The sequence below is a fragment of the Lissotriton helveticus genome, chromosome 6 (assembly GCF_964261635.1).
Source record: "Lissotriton helveticus chromosome 6, aLisHel1.1, whole genome shotgun sequence".
Taxonomy (NCBI): Eukaryota; Metazoa; Chordata; class Amphibia; order Caudata; family Salamandridae; genus Lissotriton; species Lissotriton helveticus.
In genome coordinates, this window is record NC_136067.1 from 1,645,673,456 (window position 1) to 1,645,699,214 (window position 25,759).

Sequence of the window (25,759 nt, forward strand, 5' to 3'; positions counted from 1 at the left end):
AATGTGTCTAGGGTCTGCCACTGCAGCACCTGCGTGCAGTCTGGTACTGTCATGCTGGCTGGGCAAGTGAACACACTTGCCAGCCCCTAAACCTTCCCTTAACTTCATATTAGTCACCCCTATGGTAGGCCCCAGGGCAGGGTGCATTGTAAGTGTAAGGTAGGACATGCTCTGATGTGTGTGGCATGTCCTAATAGTGAATTACTGCCAATTTCGTTTTTCACTATTGTAAGGCTACCTGTTCCCTTTAGGCCAGATGGGCTGCTGGAATTATTACACTCTATAATCCCAGCAGGCTCAGGGAACATGGTAGAAATTAATGTTTAGTATGCCTGAACTCAGAATAATAAAATACTTCTTTTAGTAAAGTTTATTTTAATATCCTGTGTTTGCAAATGCTACTTTTAGAAAGTTAGCCTTTGCTTGCCTAACCATTTCAGCCCGCCTCTGCTTGGATGTGTATCTGACTGTCTGGGTTGTGTGAGTGACAGGGCTGGGGGATGACAGGTGGTGAATGGGAGGATTACACCTTAGTGGGAGGTGGGAGTTTCCCTGGACTAGGCATCAGGCTGTGCTCTGCCGCCACAATGCTGGCTCCGCCCCCCTGGGGAGCGACTGATGACTCAGCCTGCACCTGGCCCAGGAAGGGCGAAGCCTGTCAACAAAGTACTCCTGGCTGCCCCTGTCCACACAATGCTGGCTCCGCCCCCCTGTGGAGTGTCTGATGTGCCTGCCCACACACTGAAAGCAGAAGCCAGAAGTACCCCCAACAAGTGCTCAGAGGCTGTGAGCAGTTATGCAAAGGCCCCCCTGGCCTGGGAGAACAAAAGAAACTGTGTATAAAAGTAGGAGCCCTGCTCCTTGTAAATTAGAATCCTGTTTTACCACAAAGGACCTCTACCCGACTAGAAGGAGAAGAAGACACTGGAAGGACTGGCCTGCTGCTTGCCTTGCTGAGAGAGGAGAGGAAAAGACTTGAGGAGAAAAGACTTTGCTGCTTTGTGCTCTAAACATTCTCCAAGGGCTTGATTGAGCTTGCCCCCTGAGCTGAACCCCAGGACCAGTGGGTTCATTGTGCCTTCGCTCGCTTTTATTTGGCCGTGTGCTTCCCTGCTGGAGCTGAGACCTTGTGCCCCTTCGCCCCCTCCTAGGGCCGTGACACCCAGGAGCCTGGCAGCCCGTGTCCTGTGAGAGCCTCGCTCTTCCAAGAGTCGCTCTCTTCTCCGTGGGCCGGGCCGCCTGCTCCCCTGTTGCCGCCTGCTACTGGAGCGCGTTGTGTGCTCCCTCTCGCCCCTCCCGCAGGAATTCCTCATCTGAGGGCGATCTACGCCTCGGGCAGCCGCTGTACGTCTACAGCGTACCCGGCCACCTCGCTTCGCCCTTTGCCCTGCGGAGAGGCCGTGCCGCCCCCCTGAAGTGCTCCCAGTACGTGTGGTACTGCCAGAGCCGGGCCGCACCTGCCTCCTGAAGCCGCCGCCGCCTAGAAGTCCGGAGGTGCCCCCGCCGTGCACTAGAAGAGTGCGGGCCGTCCCTGCTTTCCTGGGACATCAAGAGAAGTGTTTGTCTAATTCATCACCGGGCCCGGGGCCCGCAACTCCTTCTTTCCCCGTCAACCAGCTGCTGCCTGATTGAGAGCCGAGAAGTCTCCGTGTGCCCGGAGCCCCCACGGGTGAGAGAGCTGTGCGCTCCGTCAGCACTCCCCGTCAGGGACTCCGAGCTTCCTCCTGCCTTCCGCGCTGTCCCCCGAGTCCTCCCGCACCGCTGGGCCGGCCCGCAATTGACTCTGTCCTCGAGCCGAGAGGAAGAGCCGGGCCCGGCACAGGCGTGCTCACGCCCGATGCGTGAGCCACGGTAGGGGTATCGTCAATTTCACCGCGGAGAGCCAGGGAGGCGCTGCAAGGCACGCCGAAGGCCCGGGGTGGGTCTAAGCTTCACGGAATCTGAGGAGAGACTTCCATTAGGGGTGAAAGAACACTGAAAGAACACTGAGAGAACCATGGACTTTAAGAAATCCACATCAGAAGCGAATTAACAAAGAAATCTCCATTTGAACTGCAACTAAGAAGAAAAGTGCCTATTTACAATCTGTGGTGCTACAAAAACGTTATTTGGTCTTGTGATAAGTCTGCTGAGATACATATATATATTTTTACATAAAGAAGCGTATTTTTTATATATTCACAGCCTGGTGTCCATTTGTGGGGGGATTGGTACATTTTACTGTGTGTGTGATTACAAATGCTTAACTAAAATAACGCCTGAAGAATAGCCTTGGCTGCTCACGCCACGCACCTAGAGGGTGAGCAAGGGTAATTCTAAGGGGTCATCCTTTGCCCTGACTTAGAGGAGAGGGTCCCTGCTTGTCACAAGTGCATACTTGCGCCAACCAGAGACCCCCAATTCTAACACAACTTCAAGTGCAAATGTCATAAGTGATCTTATAGATGAGAATAAAGGCCACATTACCCTTAACACTATGAAAAAGATTACTATGAACTATTATTTTATTTTGTTGTACTGCAGCATTTATATAGCCCTTATTACCCCTTTTGGGGTGCTGAAGCCCTTGCCTACATGGGTAGCATGCTACACTGTGTAGGGAGTGTGGATGGAACAGTGTTGCATTTGTTTTGATCTTATATGGGAAGTGTTTCCGGGTCATGTGTGATGACCAACAAGGTGTTTTGATCATATTATGGTATATTTAAAGGTCAACAAGGGCACCCATACGAGTCAGCAAAGGACCTCGGGGAACATATTTATGAAAGCAACAGTGGTCCAATGCATAAGCAAAATTCTGACAACAATCAATATAGACACAATGGATACTATATTAGGTATGACATGCCCAGCCGGACAGAGGTCTCAATTTTTTACTTTTTCAAAAGAATCAAAAAGGAAATTCCTTCAACAGTTCTTCGTAGTGGAGCACAAGCCTGTACCCTAACACATACAAATTGGCATGGTGAAGAAAATCACAGACAAACAAGACATGGCTTTTAGGCAAGAGCTTCAGATTACTGTAGTTAGTAATGTAACAGAAATTCAAGTAACACCATTACAAGCATATAACACATGGTATACGTTTTTAAGTATATGGTGTTCAGGAAAGTCGACGGCGTTTCGATCCCACTATATAATCATGGGGATCATCATCAGGACATTGATAATGCCTAAACAATATGAACTTTTATAGCCCAAAAAAAAAAAAATCTCAACCTAACGAGTCATGGCCGGGTAGGGTGGAATATTGGGTAAAATACCGGCAACCCAGCAATCAGGAGCCTTTGGGAAAACCGCGTCAGCAATGTGCTCAATCACGTTTAAGTGAGGGGGAAGTTATCCGGGTCAGTCGGCAGGGGTATCTTCCTGGCAATACATCTATGATCATATTATGGGGCTCAGTGAACAGCAGTGTGGTGGATGATTATATATGAGAGACAGAAGGGCAGTTAGGTCGTTTTCAATATGCTGGTAACTTTGAACAGCTCTGCAGGTCCCTTTATAGCATTTCATATGATATAGTCTGCTTAGCTGGTTACTGCACTGGGTTGTCCAATTTAAGATTTTGTGTATAGTTGTGGTCCTGAGCTAGCATGGTCGAAAGGAGAGAGAAGTGGAGAGAACTATTAGGATGGGCATTTTTTTTATCATCCCATATCTGAGTGTCTTTGTGATATGTAAAGAAGCAATCAAATTGTATAGATATTTTTGACCCACCGATTGCCTATAATTAAGCCCTCAGAATTGTCCAGGCATGTGTGACAGATCTCTTTAGTTAGTCCATGTTTGTTCATTTGGTATTGTCTGTTTTTTTGCTGGTGATGGACGACTCTCATAGCAGATATTTCTTATGGTAATTTAAAGCATATAAGTTGTAATATGCTGCTGACTGCTGCATATTGTGGTTTTAATATTAATGTGGACCTTACCAGTTATATGCAAGTATATAGCTTTATAATGCTACATTGAAACATAGGTCATCCCTTCTTAGCTTACCTGCATATCAAAACTAGGTTGTAAGCTGAAGATTGCACTTCAGGGTGCAACTTTTTTTTTAGCTCTGTTGCCAGGATGTGGGTGACGCAGTTATCTAGGAAATGTCCATGTTTTGAACTGTCTTCAAAAGTGTATATGCTCCTGGGTGCCTCTAATGTTGGCTGGTAGTGAGTTCCAGAGGTCTGCAGATTGTACTGAGAAAGTGGTGCTCCCTAAGGAGTTCTTATGGTAAGATCTAAGAACAAAGGTGGCTCTGCCAAGCACAAATCCACATCTAATAAGTAAGTTCCCGGATATATCAATAAGCAACAGATAGTAGTTGTGGTGCTATCAAGGTACTTGCTCCCCAGCCACCCGGAGGGTACAATCCCTAGAGAAAACTCTTGGGATTAACCTAAACAAACAATAAGTAGCATAGCATATGACAATAGTCCATGCATTGATGCTAAATTGTGGCAAGTAATACAAATAAAGTCCAGAGTGTCTCTTCTTTAATACGTGGTGTTTATTTTCCAGTTTTGTTACACATAACCAAGCATAAGGCAGCCAACACGTGTTTAGTCCTTTGGACTTTTTCAAGGCTATATTGTTATTTCCAAGCAGCAAAAAGACCGTATTGCAATTTTGGCTGTTGTGGATCAGAAAAAACTGCCCAGCTACATTCTGGCTTTACGCACAAGGCCTTACATGCGAGAAAGGTACGTTCTGCAAAACGTACCTTTCTCACACGTGTGAGGATTACCAATCTCCACTCCGTACAAATCGTGGTTTGAACAGTGGAAGCAAGTAAACAATGAACTGCCACAAAGTGCAGGGCTAAGTTCTACCCTCATTTTGGTGGTGGACCAATGAGGCCTTGATAAGCCTTACACCAGTTCTGACATCAATCGTGCGTAGGGAAAATGTCAATGTCTCTCAAGAGAAACTTACATTTTTAATAATAAAACACTTTAACTCATAACATATTCTCTTTATTGACTGAGATTGTTTAGTCATTGTGATAATTTAATGTGATGTACCGCTCTTAAGTTCTCTAAAACAATGGCAAAGATCCATCAACCTGAGTAGAAAAGTAAGACAGCAGGGATTAGCCCTGATGATGGTAACCCAAACCTCTTATTGAAACAATCCCTGCTACAGCCCCTTCATCCAACCCCTGTGCCCAACCTGCTGTAAGTGGCCTACCGCTTATGTTTTTAATTTAGGACTTCTAACACTAGTATGGAGTTTGTGAGCCATGGGACCCACGATGGGGGATGTGAACAAAGCCCAGGGGTACTCAAATTTTACAGCAGAATTGGTGTGATTTTTCGAACATTATTTAAGCAATGGGGATCCACTTGCTTCCCAATCTGAAAAACTTAAGCAAAGGGTGATACTAAATAGAGCTCCCTCCACCTGCAAAGCCTTAGTACATATGTTACCCATTTAGGCAAACCCCTTTATACCTTTGGTATAGGATGAAGCCTTCGCTCGTACAGCAGAGGCAAAGAACATAAAGTTCAATGGCCAACTACCTGGTGTATGCAAAAACAATGTTCTGCTAATTATTGGTGTAATGCAGTGCCACTGTGGCACTTTACATGGTATTGGAAGGAGATATCTCATAGGAGTTACCAAGGGGAACACTGACTGAGCCAATTGAGAGCCCTGGAAAACAAGTAATACAAAAAATGAAACTGAGGATGAAGTTCAAATGTTCCATATCTTTTTTAAAGAGTACTAAAATCAATGAGTATTGTTATTTAGAAAGTACATTATGAGTAACATGTGTTCTGTATTGCCATGTTGGTGTTCAAATTACATTTATTCACCACTCAGCCTTATAATTAATGTGACAAAAAATGCAAATTATGAGACACATTCTCTGACTATATTATTCTAATAGTGCAGCTACAGATCCACAGAAATCCTCTGGTCCTCTGGAGTTATTTAGACCCATATCACACAATTTTTCACAAATGATACCACTGAGATCTGTTGTTGCCTGAAGCCCCGGTTCTATGGGTTCAAGGGTTGCTCTTGTAGCTTGATAAGATCATGTTTTATGATGACATCAGAACCCCTCGATGGCTACAGTAGGCCATATAGCTATCCAATACATATGTATCTACATACATACATAATACTGTTAAAAACTTACCTACAGTGTAATTATATTTTTGCATATGGCAAAATACGACAGAAAGAGCTTATAAATTTGTGCAAGAACTTGGGCTCTGGGCACTGCAAGGAAGTTCACAGACTTCTAAAAACGAATACGGACTTGCACATTGTATTTGCAGTTTCCAGGTTTTTGTATCGTATGTGGTGGGCAAGGACAAAAATGTAAAAATTGGAATGATTTTTAAATTATTTATTATTGCCATTTCTGTAAATAATTGAATTTTATGGGTTTTTTTAACGCTTTTAAAAAATGTGGTAAATATTTTATTTCTTGCTGCTTCTTTCATGGCTCACACGGAAATAAAGCATTTTTGACTGACTGACTGAATGATATTTTCTATGAAATGTAGCTCCTGGTGTTGTAACGTCGGATGTAGTGACATGAAACCACTCAGAGACTCTAAATGGAAATCTGTGCCTCTCACGAAAACGAATTCTGGTTCCAGGGTATTATTTTATTAAACTAACATTACCTTTACTCACTCACTCACTCGCTCACTCTTCATAATTTTGCCAATTTTCTGCAAACACATTACCAAATCAAGCAAATCAAAAAACATATATACATTTTGGAAAATGTATGGGACAGCATGGAGATTCAGTTTTTTTAAAGGGTCAGATCCCAACATCTACTCATCTAATAAAGACTGAACCCATATAACTATGGAATAGACTATTGTAATTCCCAGAATAAACACAATGTTTTCCAATTCATTCCTACTGCTTGGATGAAGCAAATGAATGAGTTGACGCATAGATATTACCCAAGGAAATTGCAAGGTTATATTTTATGTTATGCAGCTTTCAATATTACACTAGAATCACCCATATCTTTTAAAGTGCTTAGTTCCTGAGCACTTCACAAAAGGAATAGCCAGGAATAAGGGTGAAGACAACTGCAAATTCCGGAACATCAAGTGGTCTACACTGTAGTGAGCAACTTTATAACCTAATTGAAGAATCAAAACTACAGAATGTAATCCTAGGTAATGGCCATGCGTGCTTCTATGTAGTTTTAGACAATGGGTTGAATGCTATATGTGCCTCATATAAAATAGAGAAAGTCTTCTTAAAAACAGTCCAGGACATGCATGTGGTTGCCCTATGCTATGCAGCTGTTCAAGTAACTCAAGAATGTTCTTTCTTCTCACACCCTCAATTATCACACAGGAGAATTGACGATGTGTTTGTCTCAAAGACACAATAGAATAGATGCTGATAACAGATCATTATTGATATCGAACCATTCCCCTGTTTTGTTGATGTTTGAGCCACCAAGAGATGATCAGTGTTCTCCAAGATGTTGCCTCAACACCTCCCTTCCGGGCAGTCATGATAAACTGTAACAGATAAGTAGATTAACCAGGAGCTTCTTTCAAACAAACAACAACAGCAATTAGAACTCCAGAAACAATATGAGCTGTCTACATGACTCTACATGACAACAATAAGGGAGGAAATGGTTAACTTAGTGGGGGAAATGAATAAGTTGCTAATTCAAGTAAATGACAAACTTGAAAATCTGTTCAAGGAAGAAAACTCTTTCTGGCGTTCAATAAACTAATGAAGCTGAAATCTGAATTTGCCAAAACTGTGCATACTCTATTAACCACATCCTTCTAAGACCCACAATATAGGTAGTATATTAATAGTGATTTTGATGAAAACTATAATGTCTAACCAAATCTACATTACGAGGCATGCCGTAATACCAAATTTGGTACTACTTCAAGTGACTCCACGGACAATTCCACTTTATCTAATCTAGTGGAGATTTCTGGCAAAAGGTCTGTAATTTGAGAATATCTTGCATAACCTGGTGCACTGAAATTATTTCCATTCTATGGAGGGCCTACATGGGATCACGTGTAATCGCACAGTAATATTAAATCCCGGGATTACAGTTCAATCTTACTACATTGCATTCGCCACAGTGATTGTAATTGAAGCCTAAATATTAAGGCCACATTTCCTAATGTTAGTGCTAGAGGTATTAATGAGTTGTGGAACACAATTTGTATAAAAATATTCAAAGTTGCTTCTATTAAAGAGCATCAAGTTACAAATACAGCTAATGATACAGATACATATATTCTTCTAGTATTCTATAAATTAGATGAGAAACAATATTCAAGTGAAATTTCTTCTTCAGAAGCTGATACTGACTCTCACTTCAGACATATTTCAACAAAATATATCCACCCTTCTGACTTGTGTACTAAAAGGGAAATTACTGAGAGCAAAATCAATGAACATATTGAAACCATAAAAAAAGAAACCAACAAGATAATCTTCTTTCCCATTTGACTCTTCTCCTATTTAAGATTCTCACAAAGCAGACAAACTTTAGAGAGGCCTACATATTACCATCATCTATAAGCAAGTAGCAACACTATGCTACCCACCTGAGTGCTACCATTGCTTTTAGAAAATACAGAAAAATAACATCTTGTTCTCTTATCCTATTTAAGATTCTCACAAAGCAGACAAGCTTTAGGGAGGCCTACCTATTACCATAAATATTGAGCAAAGTAGCATCACTAAGGAGCAAGACCACTGACTCACTGTCAGTGGAACTGCTCTCCCACCCTCGCAGCTCTACCATTAAGAGAGGCCCTTTGTGAGCCCCTGCACTCCTGTAGTGCTGGTGTTCGACGCCCTCCTTGTCTGCCTTCTGTCCCCTTCAGCCTCTCCTTCTGCTCCGTATCACCCTCTAGCTTCTTCACCCTTTCGGCTCTTCTTTCACTTTTTATCCGCTTTCTGCTCCGTTTTTACCCTCCATTCTCTTTGCTTTTCTCTGCCTTCTGCTCCGTTTTCACCCTTCAGCCTCTTGACCTTTCACTCTTCTCTCCTCTTTTTCTCTGTCTTCTGCTCAGTTTCACCCTTTATTCATTTTTCACTTTTTCTCTGTATTTCACTGTTCCTCTCTTTTTCTCGCTCTTTTGGCCTCCTTTTCACCCGTTTTTCCCGCTGCTTCTGGCCCAGAGGCCCCTTCTCCCCAGCGCGACCAGCCCGATCCAGTTCACCTCCCAGCTGTCCAGCCCTCCCCGGCCCCTACTTAATGGCAGGCATGGCAAAGGCGCACCAAAGGCAAGCCCGTCTGTGCCCGGCTGCAACCAGCGCCAGGAACCCTGAACCTCCGCCCCGCCAACGCTATGACCCAGCAGCACTCTAGGCACTCAACCCAGGCTGCAACAACAGCAGCAAGCTGGCATCACCAGCCGACACCCACGGACCCTTCAGCTGTCACGGCTGCAAGCACACCTGCAAGACCGCCAAGAACAGGGACCCAGCACAACCTGCCCACAAGAACACAACTGAACCTAAGACCCTGCAATGCATCCTCCTCAATGTCCGATCTCTCCACAAACACACCACCGAAATCTGGGACCTCCTCGACAGCACCACCCTGGACATAGTATTCTTCACCGAAACATGGACCAACACCACCTCGGGACCGGATATCGCCATTGCCATCCCCCAAGGATACAAGACCTCCAGGAAGGAGCACCCGCCCCTCCAGGGAGGAGGAATCACCATCGTCCAAAAATCCACCCTCCACCTGAGCGCACTCCACGACGAGCACACAGACCTGATGGAACACCTTCACTTCAAGATACTGGCCAGCCCCACCGCCACCCTCTGAGGAACCCTCATCTACCGACCCCCTGGACCCCGCGGACCCTTCAACTCCATCACAGACATCATCCCCCCGCGGGAAACAACCGTTTCAACGCAACTTTTACCACGAACTACCTTTACAACGCATTTTTTACAACGCAGGATCCTTTACAATGAATGTCTTTACAACGCATGATATTACATCACAGATGCCTTTACAACGCAAGCCATTACAAAGTAAGTATAGGTAAGTATATCATTATAATTATAATTTTATTTAATTTAAAAATATATATATATTAATTATTTAATATATATTAAAAAAATTATCATTTATAAAAAAATGTAATTTAAGTAATTTTATTATTAATAAAAAATGGTGCCCCTACACTATCCACCACTTACCCTACTATTTCACCCCCCTGGAGTTAGAATAGTCATTTTTACCCCTACACTATCCAGCACTTACCCTACTATTACACCCCCTGGAGTTAGAATAGTAATTTTTACCCCTACACTATCCAGCACTTACCCTACTATTACACCCCCCTGGAGTTAGAATAGTAATTTTTGCCCCTACACTATCCATCACTTACCCTACTATTACACCCCCCTGGAGTAAGAATAGTAATTTTTACCCCTTCACTATCCAGCACTTACCCTACTATTTCACCCCCCTGGAATTAGAATAGTAATTTTTACCCCTACACTATCCAGCACTTACCCTACTATTACACCCCCCTGGAGTTAGAATAGTAAATTTTACCCCTACACTATCCAGCACTTACCCTACTATTACACCCCCCTGGAGTTAGAATAGTAATTTTTACCCCTACACTATCCAGCACTTACCCTACTATTACTCCCCTATGGAGTTAGAATATTATTTTAAAACACCTACATTAAAAAATATATATATATATATATTTTTTAAAATAAGAAAATTAAAGTAAAATAAAAATTAAATTAAATTAAATTAAATTAATTTTAATTAATTACATTTTTTAATAATATTATATACTTACGAATACTTACGTTGTAATGGCATGCGTTGTAAAGGCATCTGTGATGTAATATCATGCATTGTAAAGACATTCGTTGTAAAGGATCCTGCGTTGTAAAAATTGCGTTGTAAAGGTAGGCGTTGTAAAAGTATGCGTCGTAACGTCATACATCCTCTCCCCGCAGGCCATCGCATCCACCAGCTACACCCTGCTGGGAGACCTCAACTTCTACCTCGACAACCAACTGGACCCCCAACACCGCATCCCTCCTGGAAAACCTCCACAACATTGGACTTCGCCAGATCATGACCTGGTCCATGCACTCAGCAGGACACACCCTCGACCCCGTCTTCACTACAGGAACCTCCATCACTTTCAGCCACACCACTGAACTCCCATGGCCCAACTATTGTTGCGTCTACTTCACCTTCAGAACACCCTGCATCCACAGACACCAGCACCTGCTCCCACGAAGAAACTGGACCAAAATCACCGACGACCAGCTCACCTTCTTACACAGCAACTCCACCACCACCATCGCGGAAAACGACAACCCCAACACCGCAGCCCGAACCCTCCATAGATGGATCTCGGACAGAGCCAACACCATAGCCCCCTCAAGAAAAACAACAATACCCGCGTCAAGAAAGCAAGATGGTTCACCACCGAACTTCAAGAGTCCAGACGCACTTGCCGCTTCCGCAAGAAGGCCTGGAGGAACACCAAATCCACAGAAGCCCACGACAACTTCATAGCCGCCACCAACGCCCACCACCAACTCATCATAGAAATGAAGAAAAAAGCGATTGAAGACAGAATCTCCACCCACGCACACAACAGCAAGGAACTCTTCAACATCATCAAGGAGTTCACCCAACCCACCAGCGAGTCTACTGACATCCCTCCCTCACAAGACCTCTGTGACAAACTCAGCACCTTCTTCCACCACAAAATCAAAAGCATCTACGACAACTTCCACGAAGACAACCACACACTGAACCCTCACCAACCACCCCAGACACCCGGAAACCAGCGACTGACAATTGGACAGCGCTCACCACCGAAGACACACTGAAGACAATGAAGTCAATCCACTCAGGGGGCCCCACGGACCCCTGCCCCCACCACATCTTCAACAGAGCCGCCAACACCATCACACCCATGCTCCGCCACATCATCAACCGCTCCCTGGTGACCGCCTCGTTCTCCGACGACTGGAAACACGCTGATGTCAACCCCCTCCTGAAGAAACCCTCGGCGGAACCCCACCGACCTCAAGAACTATAGACCCATCTCCCTGCTCCCGTTCCCAGCGAAAGTCATCGAGAAAGCCATCAACAGCCAACTTGCCACATTTATTTGCAAAGTTTTATTAGCGCTGGCTAGACCCGGAGGTATCAGAGCGCTTTACATGAGGATCAGCAAGTTACAGTATACATAGTTATATCAGTTGAATCAGCGAGTTACAGGTTACATTGTTACAACCGTTTGAATCAAAGAATCACAGAGGGAGAGGGAGTGAAGGAGACATGAATGGGGAGAAGAGGAAAACAATGTCAGATGACTGGCTGGGTAGGTGACTGCCAAGAGGCCAGACTCTTCTATTACTGTGTAGGACAGCTCCACCGGGCATCAGCCAAGGTTGCTCGGGCTCCGTGGTAGGTAAGAACAGTTTTGGTATCCACCCAGGGGGCATCGTCATAGTTCCATCGAAGGGGGAGGGAAAGAGACATAGACGGGGAGACAAAGAAAAAAACCAATGTCAGATGACCGACTGGGTAGGTGACGTCCAAGGGGCCAGACTCCTCTATAGCTGCATAGGACAGCTCCAAGGGGCATCGGCCAAGGTTGCTCGGTCTCCTCGGTAGGTACAAAAAGTTTTGGTATCCGCCCAGGGAGTGTCGTCATTGTTCCTTCGAAGGGGGAGAGAAGGAGAAACATAACGGGGAGACGAGGAAAAACAATGTCAGATGACCGGCTGGGTAGGTGACGGCCAAGGGGCCAGACTCCTCTATAGCTGCATAGGACAGCTCCACCGGGTATCAGCCAAGGTTGCTCAGGCTCCGTGGCAGGTACTAACAGTTTTGTAATTTACATCAGTTGAATCAGCGAGTTACGGGTTACAAAGTTACATCAGTTTGAATCAAAGGATCAACAGAGGGAGTAGGAGGAGTAGGGAAAGAGACACAAACGGGGAGACGAGGAAAAGAATGTCAGATGACCAGCTGTGTAGGTGACGGCCAAGGGGCCAGACGCCTCTATAGCTGTATAGGACAGCTCCACCGGGCATCGGCCAAGGTTGCTCGGGCTCTACGGTATTGGATCCACCCAGGGGGCGTCATCATAGTTCCATCGAATGCATCCTGTGTTCCTGACTGCTGGGTTAGAGCACAACATCCTCGACTCCTTCCAATCCGGCTTCAGAAAAAACCACAGTACGGAAACTGCCCTCCTCGCCACAACAGACAACATCCGCACCCTACTGGGCAAAGAAACAGTAGCCCTCATCCTCCTCGACCTCTCAGCTGCATTCGACACAGTCTCTCACCGTACCCTAATACGCAGACTCCTCCATGCAGGGATCCAGGACAAGGCCCTCGAATAGATCTGCTCCTTCCTCTCCGTCAGAACGCAGTGGGTCAGACTCCCCCCTTTCCTCTCGGACCCTACACCTACCACCTGCAGAGTCCCCAGGGCTCCTCCCTCAGCGCGACACTCTTCAACGTCTACATGGCTCCAATCACACCCACGTCAGAACCTACGGACTCAACATTGTGTCGTACGCAGACGACACCCAACTCATCCTCTCCCTATCCAACTAACCCAACACCGTCAGACACAACTTTCAAGAAGGCATGGAAGCAATTGCCAAATCGATGAAAAACAGCTGCCTTCAACTAAACACCAACAAAACAGAAGTACTCATCATGGGCCCAAACCCCGCCCCTGGAGCTACACCTGGTGGCCCCCGCCCTCGGAAACCAGCCAACCCCCACGGACCGTGCACGCAACCTGGGAATCATCCTGGACTCCGAGCTCAAAATGGACGGCCAGATCAACTCCGTCTCCTCTTCCTGCTTTTACACCCTCTGTCTCCTACGTAAGACCTTCAAATGGATCCCCCTCAAACACAGAGAGACCATCACTCATCCCCTGGTTACCAGCAGACTCGACTACAGCAACGCACTCTACGCTGGAATAAACAAAAACTACACCCGCAAGCTACAGAACATAAAAAACGCCACCGCAAGACTGGTCCTCAACCTGCCAAAACACTGCCTTATCTCCCAGCACCTGCGCCCACTCCACTGGCTCCCCGTCAAGACGAGAATCACCTTCAAGATACTCACCCATGCACACAAGGCCCTCCATGGCACCAGACCAGCATACCTGAACATGCAACTCAAATTCCACGCACCCCAAAGGACTCTACGATCAGCCCAGCTCTCCTACGTTGTGGTCCCCAGCACCAGAAAGACCAGATCGGGAGGCCGTTCCTTCTCCATCCTCGCAGCCAAAGCCTGGAGCGCCCTGCCGCTCCATCTCAGTCAGACAACATCACTCCCCATCTTCGCAAGAAACCTCAAAATCTGGCTCTTTGACAGACCCCCTCCTTGATGTAATGGATCCTGCCCCCTACCCCACCCCCAGCACCTTGAAACCCTTACTGGTGAGTAGTCGTGCTTAACAAACATCTGATTGATTGATTGATTGATTGATATGCTACCCAAAAACTTCTTAATTAACAATGGCTGCAACATTCGTGCATAAATATTAGGTAATCAGTTTGATCCACTGCTATTGAACTTTGAAGTATTAACAGAACAATGGAATGATACAATATATTGTAATAGAAGGTGAAGAAAAAGCTTTTATCAAGTGTAATGAACTTACATCTTGCAGACCCAGGGGCTTATTGATGAGAGGCCTGCATCACTTTTGCACCATGTAAAGTGGTACATGTGTGATGCAGGGCTCTCATTTCCATTTATGAAGTCACGCAAAGCCACCCTGCGTGGCCACATAAATCATGAGTAAGGCGACGCAGCGCAAATCGCTGCCCTATCTTCCTCTGCGCCCAGGAGGCATTCCATGGGCATTTCTGTGGGTTTTCCAATTCAACACCCTTGGAATTTGACCCTGCTCTAGATTTACAAAGTGATGTGAACATGGGGAAGCACCAAATTTGTATGCCTCCTGAGGTGAGGTGTAACGAGGAGAAATATGCTTGTTTCTCCTTGTTTTTTCCTCTTTCCATGTGTGCTGCATTATGCAGCACACATAGAAAGAGGAAAATGCCTCTTAGGATTGTTTTTGTGCAGGAACAGGTACAATACTGCATGCAACTGAGGCACCCTTACACCATGGTGCAAGGGTGCCTGCGTTGGTGCTAGGTTGCCAAAACTGCACCAACTCAAGGTTTGCCCCAAAGGCTGGAAAGATGCAATTTACCAGACCAGACCTGTGAACCAAGAATATTCATTAACAAGCACAGGCAAAGTCAACAAGTCTGGGTTGCACTTGCACTGCGTTAAGAGCTCAGCCGGGAGTTAGCAGGCTGGAAGGCTTTTTGGGGGGGGGGCTGTCTGGGTGATCAGCCTCCTATATGATGCTCCTGTTAGGATTGGAGAAGCTACTGATGCTGTGGACAGATCTGCAGTGGGGCGTGTGAGCAATATGGAACTACTTTGCCACATCACTAAAGCCATAATGCAAATTCAACGGTACATTGGAGCCGTCAGCAAGTGCTGTGGCCCGGTATTGATCACATTAGCACTCGAATCAGACAAATAAACAAAGTCTGTAGCTACAAGATAAAAATAGGAATTCTCGCTGCAACAGGGAAAGGTAGCAGTTCTGATGTATAACTCCTCGGATAAAACCAGATATTGAAAGTAGCCAAGTACAGAACAGTATTTTCAAAGTGGAGTTTCAATGAGCTAGTTTGTGAGAACAGGTGGGAGCATTGTCTAAACGAAAGCATTTGTCAGTGGGGTGTGATGGTGACGCAGCACAGACTGAGCCACAAGTCTTGATTGCTGTCTCCAGCTTAGAAGAATACATTTCACTTGCAAATCCATTGCTTTGGAATAGGGGTCATAATACCCTGCATCACTCTCAAATGATTTTGATGCTGCTTCATACCAATTTCGTCGATCACAAAAAAAGTAAACAAAAGGCTTCTCGGATTAAAATATTCGATATGCCTCGTGTGTCTGTAGGGAGGTTGTTTGTTGTATTACTTTGGAGTTTTATTTAGCACGAACTCGACCCGAAGGTATTGGAGCGCTTTACATGAGAACCATTTACATTACACAAGGTCTCATTGGTTTCTTTTAGGCACGCGGAGATAAAGTGATGTGCCCAAAGTCACAGGGTGCTGAACCGACGCCGAGATTTGAACCTGCTTTCCCACTTCCAAAGAGGGCAGTTCTGGCTAAAAGGCACATGCTTTTACTCAATCGCTTAACTCATGACACCCAAACTCTTTCAGAGAGCTGCCACCCGCTTACTGTAGAACACAAAGAAAAGGCTACAGTTTGAATAGGTTCAGAGTAAGTTTAAGAATAAAGTATTTTTAAAGATATAATTTGGTGAAATGTCTAGCAGTTGGCAAAGCTGTGCTTTCATTTACTGGTTCCCTACTGAGAATGGTCTACCTTCCTGCACATGCTAGTCAAAGATTTTACGACCCACACTGCCCTTGGAATTTCAGTGGTTGGTGAAGCTATAGACTTTTTCCATGTGTAGCATACATACCTTAGTAAGAATTATAGGTTTTCCACCAATATGCAAGGGTGGGCGTATGGAGAGATAACTGTACATGAGGTATACACTTGCATATGAAATACTAGCTCAATCTATTGTCCGTACAGTTTCTAAAACCGAGTGGGTTTCTAAATTCGCATAGTGAAAGTTGGTAGTAAGAGGCACCCCATATCCCACAAGCACACATTAAGCAAGCAGCCTGTTTGAAATGGGGTTTCTGGTTGGCTAGGGTATGCACCTAAGCCAGGAAAAACCCACCACTCTAGTCAGGGTAAGGGAGTTACCCACCCATGATAACCCTTGGTAGCTTGGCACAACACACATACACTAGTGACGCAATAAGGACACCACAAAAGAGACTCCACACAGGATTATATAAAAATATCTCATAGACCACAATCACATAAATCATAAATCACTTTGCCAACTAGGCAATTGTCATGACATCACAGTTATTGCAATAAAGTAAAGACATAGGGGCTTATTTACAAGCCCCTTGTGCCACCCGTACGTCACTTTTCCCATGTTAAAAATGAAGCAAAAGTGGCGCAAGGGGCTTGTAAATCTGCCCCATAGATTGCACACATCATCAAAATTATCTACACTATCACTGTACATGTTATGCCAGTCCTGAAATTATACTCGATATCCTATCATTGCAAGGTATAAATGACATAAATCATAACATCAGGGCATGAAAATGCAGCAGTTAGGAGCAAACACATGAGTTACCAAACATCATTGTACATCAATCACCATGTGTCATGATGACCTCTTAGGCCACAGAGCATCAGTGCGCCTATGATAGTTAGTATGGTACCTTTTCACAACACATAGGTGACAGGGCCACCTACCCACCTATAACAGTGAATGCAGCAATTTTAGTGTGGTCTTCCGTACATGCGACCAGTTGCTAAGAGGTGGCCCCGTCATGGGCTCGCACAACAATGGCCGCAACAGAGCAAGTGTTCCCCCCACAAGGTATGTGCCAGAAAAGCAAAGGGGAGAGAGGAGGCCTGCTTCGGGACCATGCAGGAGATCTCGACCTGTCCCCACAGGGTCAACTTTTACCTGCAGCTGCCTGCAGCACTGCTGCCGAGAATCTCGGGCAACTCAGCCCCTGGTGCAGTGGGCGTTCACTTGCCCCTAGCCCTCATAGGACTCCAGGTAGGACCATGATGCCGGCAGGCCTCCTTCAGCTGTAGCCAGAATTTCTTAACACGCAGCTGATGCTTTCAGATGGGGAAACTTGGGCCAGACAGACAGCCGAAACACAGGAAGCCAGTGAACAAATGAAAGGAGCGCCGTGCTCTCCCTCAGGTCTCTCGTAGGTGGCAGCTTCTCTCCCCGAGGATCCCTTTCTCTGGAGCTGTTGTTGCTGGCAGTGGAGGGTGGGCAGGTGCGGCCTCACCTCACCTGCCCCACCCACAGCGAGATGACAGCAAAGCTTCTCCGCTTTCTCCTCTTGGCACAGACGCGGCCCACAGTGCCATCTCTCTTCGGTGGCAGAGCCCCGCCCACCGCTGACATCGGCAGAGGTCCCTTCTCGGCTAAACGTCCTTCTCGCCTTTGAGGTCCACTTTCCCTGGTGACTGCAGCACCCATCGCTCATTTCAGAGAGCATGGCACTGGCTAAATACTGTGAAGTGCCCAACATGCACGGCCAAAACTCCAGGGTGCTCCTCATGTGTTGCAGGGCCACACGCAACCTACTTCAGGCCCAAGAACAGCAGGAGAGCGTCCCCCACACTTCTCTTACTACCAAGAACAAAAGTAATAAAATGCTCACGAGGTGCTAGAAGTGCAGAGACAAGGGGCTTGAGCAGCCCTCTTGGAGAGCACTGTGGCACCAAAGCAGGAGTGCAGGCAGTAGTCCAGCACTGAGGGTCCTTCTTAACAGGCCAGCACAACAAAGCAAAGTCCCATGGCGGCTCCTCCTGGCAGCACAACAGTTCCTCCTGGCAATGTGCAGTCTGTAGACCCAGCAGCATCTGGTTACCATGCAGTGTCTAAAATCATGGGGTCATAGCCCCTTTTTATAGTCATAATGTCTTTGATGTGGAGGTAACTTCAATACAAACTTTGGAAGCGCATACCTCCATTCAATCCACAGCTCTGGTTCCAGACACATTACAGGGGGGCAGAGACAGCATTGTGAAAGGCAGGCGCAGCCCTATTCAGGTGCAGGTGACAACCCCTCCTACCACTCTAGCTCAGGATGATTCATCTGGCTAAGCAGGGCACACCTCAGCTCTCTTTGTGACTGTCTAGGGTGAATGCACAAAACAGGCCCTTGTCAGTCTAAACAAGACGTTGATTGGAGTCTGGTGGCAAAGCACAAAGAGTCGTAAACACACAGAAAGGCCAAATAAAAGTGGCAATAAGCAGGATTTATCACCACTATTCCAAACATATCAGACATGGCAACACTACTCCTTCCAGATTGGAAATTACCACTGAAACACATATCAGGAAATTCTCAGTGCAAACCTATGAGAGGTGCAGCCTCAGAGCAGTGAAAAACCAATTAGGCTGTTTGTCAATACCAGGACATGCCGCCCAAAAAAGGCACAAGCCCTACCTTTTACCTATACATCACCCTGCCCATAGGTCTACCTAGATCCTACCTTAGAAGTGAACTATATGTAGTAAAAGGGGAGTTCCAGACTTGTAAAGCACTTTAAATGCAATGCCATTGTGGCAGTAAACAGGATACGCAGGCCCTGCAGTGGCAGAGGCGTGAGACAGGTTTGGAAGGCTACTTCTGTGGGTGGCGCAAACTGTGCTGCAGGCCCACTAGTAGCATCTAATTTACAGACCATGTATATATGAAATACCACTGTACAAGGGACTTATAGGTCAATTAAATATGCCACCGGTGTAGACCAATTTTACCAAGTTTACAGGAGAGAGCAAATGCACGTTAGCATTGATCAGCAGTGCTAATTGCATAGAGTCATAAAACCAACAAAAACAGGCCAGAAGAAAGGTAAAAAGATTGGAACAATTCGCAAAAAAAGAGGGCCGGACTGGGGACCGAAACCGGCCCTGGCAAAATGCTCAGCCAGCCCGAAGGGGGGTGGGGAGAGGGGGGTGGAGAATGGGTGCCAGCAGAAGGAAAGCTTTGTGCCGTTTTTGTTGCTGAGGCCCGATATTTCAGCTATGCTGCAAAACTGGCCACCGGTATCAAAAATGGCCCCCCCAGGGGTCCAAAACCAGCTCCCACACTGGCAGCTCACCGAGAAAATGCCCGGGGACCGCTACGGCCAGTCCGGCTCTGAAAAAAGGGCCAGGTTCAACACAGCCTAAGCGTAAAGAAACCAAAAATGTAACGTAATACATATTGTCCAATAATTGGGGTTTGCACTAGTGCTGAAAGTAACTTGCATAATTTGCTGTTTGGAATTACTTGAAATCACAGCAAAACTAACCCTGTTATTTTGTAAATGGAATATGCACCCTTGTATCCAAAATCGACCAGAAAAGCAGCATGACATTTCCAAATTTATTCTGAATACTCAAGCACAATTAAAATTTCACCCAGGCTTAGTTTACACAAGATTACATTTGTGGTGAAACAAATGACACACTATTATTGGAATTTCCCTGTAACATGTCTAGGGCACCCCATGAAGAACCCCGAGGGTCAGATCTTTGCCAGAATCTGGGGATATTCAGGTAAGATAACACAACAATGGATTTAAATGGCGCTCAGTTTTTAACTTCAAACTCTGTGATATACCTCGCTCTCCTGGACCTTAGTTGGACCCCTGGGTCCTTTGGTTTATGGTTGAGCATGAAGGATCCAAATTAAATAATGGCAAGTGATTTATTTTTGGCTTCAACCGTATTTCAGCATTTTATGGCTTCATTAGTAGACAGTTGCTCCCTTAGTCTTAATATGAGATTTGTATTTTAGAATGCTTTTCGCTGACTGTATTAAGTAAACAATGGTCCGCTGCTGTGCTCAGGGCGCTTTCACTGATTGAACACACGCATCTAAATGTTATATGGGCAGATTAATTCTGATTCCGAGAGCGCCTGCTCTAGAATGACATTTGCCCCCTTATATCCATGCTCACAGCGGGTCACGTCACTGTGCCTGCTTGATGCAAAAAATAAAGGCAGCGACATGATCCTATTTTTACAGTAAAAACACACAACAGTTCAGGCTTTGGGTTTGCAAGCTTGTCTGTACTCTTTTCATGTTAGGACTAGGCCTGGGTCCCGGATTCTGGATCTGGGGAGGACATGAAGAAGCATTGGAGGGGTGGGGGCAATAAAGTTCAGTGGGAGTGGGAATAAAACCATAAACATTTTTGGCGAAATCAGTCGTTTTAGACACTGACAATTTTGACTTTTTAGAAATGTCAGCTATAGCTCTTGAATTCTGCTGAATCTAATGGATAGAACTATTGGCCATGCGTTTTGTCTAGTGCCCAATGTCATTGTGCATAAGTATTAGGCAAAAGTGCAGATCATGCTCCATGCCCAGGTCACAACTACATGCGGTGCCCAGAGGGCACAGGGGGTAGGGTACCGGTGCTTCCTAGACGTCATAGCCATGCCCAGTGATACCCACAGAAAGGTGTTTGGCTACGGGCCTGTCTGAGGTGCATCAGCTATGATGTAGGGGTGAAATGATATCATAACAAACCCCACATAGTAAAAATCAATGTTTTCTTTTATATTTAAGATCATATTTGTACTCTTCTTGTAACTATGGTTTGAGCATTGATATGTCATAGCATTGATATCAGAAATAGTAATCATTTATATTCCATATTTAACGAAAAATACGTAATGTGGCTGGAAAGTGTAATGTTGTTTTATTTCCACAGCACATTTATCTTTAAGGAAAAAAAGTACATATAAAAACTACATATGTGACATGTTATTAGAGAGCTCTGGCGACATTTGCAATACACTCGATCACTAACTGATAATTTTCTTGTCACAGAACCCCACATTGGCATTAAAGAACAAGGGCTCTGTGAAGTAAAAACTTCTCTTGCGCAGCTCTGTATCATCCCCATCTTATTCCTTTGAGTCGTAAACCCTGCAAGTATCCAGCTGCAAGGAACTGTGGGTTTCATTATAATGGCGGAGCGCCCGCCACCGCCAGCCGGTCAATGGCAGGTTGTCCGCCATCGTACTGCTGTTTTCCCCCGCCATATTATGATGGTGGGGGAATCGTTGGTGAAGTGTGGCGGTCGTAAAGACGCCTGCCACAGTTCTGATAGGCGGTCATTTTCCAACCACCTGTCGGGACAAAAACATTTGTTTTACGGCAGACAACCCGCATCAAAACAAATGGTGCAAACAGATTTGGGGGCCTGTAGCAGCCCCCCCCCCTCAATCCCAAGGACATGTGCCCCCCCACATATCTCTGCCCGATGAGGCAGGCACCAAAGGGTGTCTTCCACATAGTGCAGGGGATGTGTCTGCACCCTCTATTTTGCATTGTGGCGGGGGCTGCGGACAACATCCCAGCCACAATGCAAAATATAGGTGATGCAACCACAGTGGTGGCGGTTGCATCGTGATTAGGAGTGTGGGGAGGCCGCCACGAAGGCGGCCGGTTCCAAATCCGTGTTGATAAAAGATGGACTAAAGTCCGTCCACCATCGTAATGAGGCCCTGTGGTCTCTGCTATCACTCAAGACTGCCAGCCACGAATGACTGAAGGATTTCAAATGCTGTCAGCCATCAACCTGAATTCTTCCCCTTTCATGCTGTCATACCTCGTGCCCTAGGACTTGTGGAAGAAGGGACGGTGGAAATGCGTTACTTGTTGGAAACCATAAGCCACAGTGTACTCGTAGACCTATTTTGTAGTGGTAAACCTCTATTACTGTGTAGAGGCTCTTTCTTGCTGCATTTTAATTATTTAAAAACATTTGTGCTAGCTTACTCCTTTAAAATGCTGAGAAAGGAACAGTATGCAGAGCTCCAATTTTCGAAACTTTGTGCACTCCTCTCTAGAAGTATACAAAGTTGCCATTGTTTATCCTCCACGTGTACACACACACACTTTCTTCTTCACTCCCCCAACAAGCGTATAGATATCATTGTGAACAATAGTGCCACTATAGCTAAGAGAAATACATTTTTGGAAACTTTGAATAAAGTTTGCCGAATTTCCCATAACCCACTGTGATGCATATTTGGTTACACACTTGAAGTCGGGTGAATCTTGGATTACATATTTTCAAAGATTATTTTTGGACTCAGTTTTTACCACTATTCACATTAATTCACAAGTTTATCAAAACTGCTCGAGTCATTTGATGAAAATGGATGCATACACATATAATCTATTTGGCCCACATCCACATCAATACGTGGTAAACGTAGCCTTCAACATTTCCGTAAAAACACACCTTGAACGTGTTCACAACTGGAGCTGAGAGGAAGCAAGATGGCGGTGTGACGACGCCACAGGGAGGAAGCTCCCGCTGTGAACCCTCAACCCCTCGCGCTCTCAACAGCTGAGTGATCGAGAAATGCCGAGCACGCCAGATATGCTCATGTAACTCCTGAAAAAAAAGCTTTTGGTTGCTGAAAAGGACGGAAACTTTCGAATGGGGCCTCGCGCTACAAAAAAGCCCTTCGACAGCGCAGCAGAGATACAAAGTTACCTGCGCGATTGACGGGAAGCCTGATTTCGTCCCGTGGGCTGTTGCTGCGGAGTCGGTGTCCTCGGCAAGAGAGAATTGCTGTTGCTGTTGCTTTGTTTGGCCTGGATCGGGCTCGGGCTCGGCGGTGCTTGGAGGGCTGCCGTTTGCCAGACTACCGGAGGAGGAGTCAGCAAGTCGGCGCTTCAACGCTACGCTTGGAGCGCCCTCGCAGGGGCGTTCAACTCCATTGGTAGCGTAAGCGGAGGTGGAGGCAGACATTCTCCCATTGCCCTGAAGCCGGCAAAAAAACTGTGTCACAGAGGTGAGCCGATGAACTAGAGTGAACTAGAGTGGCTGCCTTAATTAACTGACTTCGCTAGGTAAAGCACGTTTTTGATTTTTGATTTTTTTGCTTTTTTCTGAGGTGCTTTTGTTTACTAGTGGTGTACAGCCTGAGCTGCCAGTAAGACCAAAGTGACTGTGATAAGAACTGTATTAGAACTTGGAACCGGCTCTCAATAATCAAGGCTGGCCCGGGTCTGATTGTTTGACGTGTTTTGGGGGAGAAGGCACATTGAGTTACTGTTTTGATTTAACCAACTACGCTATCAGCATTGTTAACTACGCCAAGGGGATTAAGCAGGCGTATCGCGCTAATGGCACCCAAAAACGCCAAAAACAAATTCACTAAAGGCACCCCCATGAAAAATGGAGCTGGCGAGGAGACCCCACCCATTTTCAAACCGATTTCACCAGCAGTGGTAGCAAGGATGCCCCGGTACACTGATAGGCAACCTGACAAGCAACATGCTATTCAACTATCTCCAGATACACTGAACAAAACTAGTTCTACTACAGCAGATACCAAAAACAAAGATAAAGATAAAGGTAAAGACAAAAACGAATCAGCAGGAATATTCACCAATAAATTTGATAAAGCCATTGATAAAGAAGGCAAAGCGATGGCAGATTTGGTGGGTTGGTGTGCTACGTACAATGCAGGCAAGCTGGGCAAGGCAGAACATAACAAGAACACAAATACGGTGGCGGAGGCCCTTATTACGGATGCTATTACTAAGCCTGGTCCACAACCTGCACAATCTCACGACTCTTCATTGGGCTTAGAACCGACCATAATTCATGAGAGAAAAGACAATCTTTTTGATGACGCTGATGGCACCGATGGAAATGATGGTGCTGATGTTGAGATATTCTTGGAGGTTAACTCAGATGACCCAGAATACGAGGAGATAATTGAGGGTGGTAATACAGAGGGGGGAGGAACACACGTGAGGACATACAGAATAGCTCTTTGCATTTAAAGACTAACAGACCCTCAGCCCTAAAAAAAAAGGGGAAAGGCAAAAAACAAAACCAAGAAAGGGGGAGAAACATGATTCCTACAGTCTTATTAAATACATTAATACCAACTATTGCTGGAGGAAAATTGCTCGCAGATCAGAGTCCGCTGAGTAAATGGATTCGAGCTTCAAGAAGAGAAACACGCAAAATATCACCGACTTTACCAGCAGAAGATTTTGCTGCAGATGAAAACCTTAAAAAAGACAATTTAAAAAACCCGCAGACTATTCTCCCCGGGAACACTGCCCTATCTAGTGCTGACTTAAACTCTCTCCCCCTGCCCCTGCCTCCCACAACTGACCCCCTCACTCCCGCTCTATTAATATAGTATCTACTGGAAACACTCTTGACGGCTATAATGATACTATGGGGAACACTGGGAATATTCAGAAAAACAAACCTCTTGTATCGACTTCATTTCCTAGCGATTCATCCCTAATACCTAACATTTCTTCACCATTGACTTCTCCATCGACCAACGCTGGTAATGTAAATTCCTCATCTTTAGATCTAATCTTAAAAACATTAATGGATCATCGCCAAGAGGTACAAGACAATTTTAGACAAATCCTGGATGATAATACTAAAATTCACAGCTCCCTTCAGGAAGTCACTTACAAACTGAATGGCGTAACAAAAGAAATTGAGGAAATACAACAAAGAGTTGTTGAAGTCGAGGATACGCTCGCCACTACTACGGCTTCATCGGAACGACATAATGAAGAAATAGGAACTCTGCAGAGCAAAGTCGAAGATTTGGAAAATCGACAGAGGCGACAGAATCTGCGACTCTTTGGGATACCTGAAGGATCTGAGGGGGCTGACGCAAGGGGTTATATGGTCCAAATACTGCAAAAGGCTTTTCCGGATCTATCTGACTGGGACTGGGATTCTCAACTCCAGCGAGTACACAGACTTCCAATCATCCCCAGAACCCAGGAGAGTAAATACCCACGGCCCTTTCTAATCTATTTTGGTAATTATTTACTTAGGCAAGCAGTTTCAATGAAAGCCAGACCAAGAACTTCAGTGACAATTGATAACTTATCTTTTTTTGTAAAATCAGACCTGAGCAAAGTAACTATGGACAGAAGGTGGGGCCTACGCAAATTGATTGATCCCATTAAGTCTCATGGAGCAATGGTTTACCTACAGGAACCGGCCCGCCTCAAAGTTATTATGTCTGGCCATAATTATTTTTTTCATGACGTCAAAGAG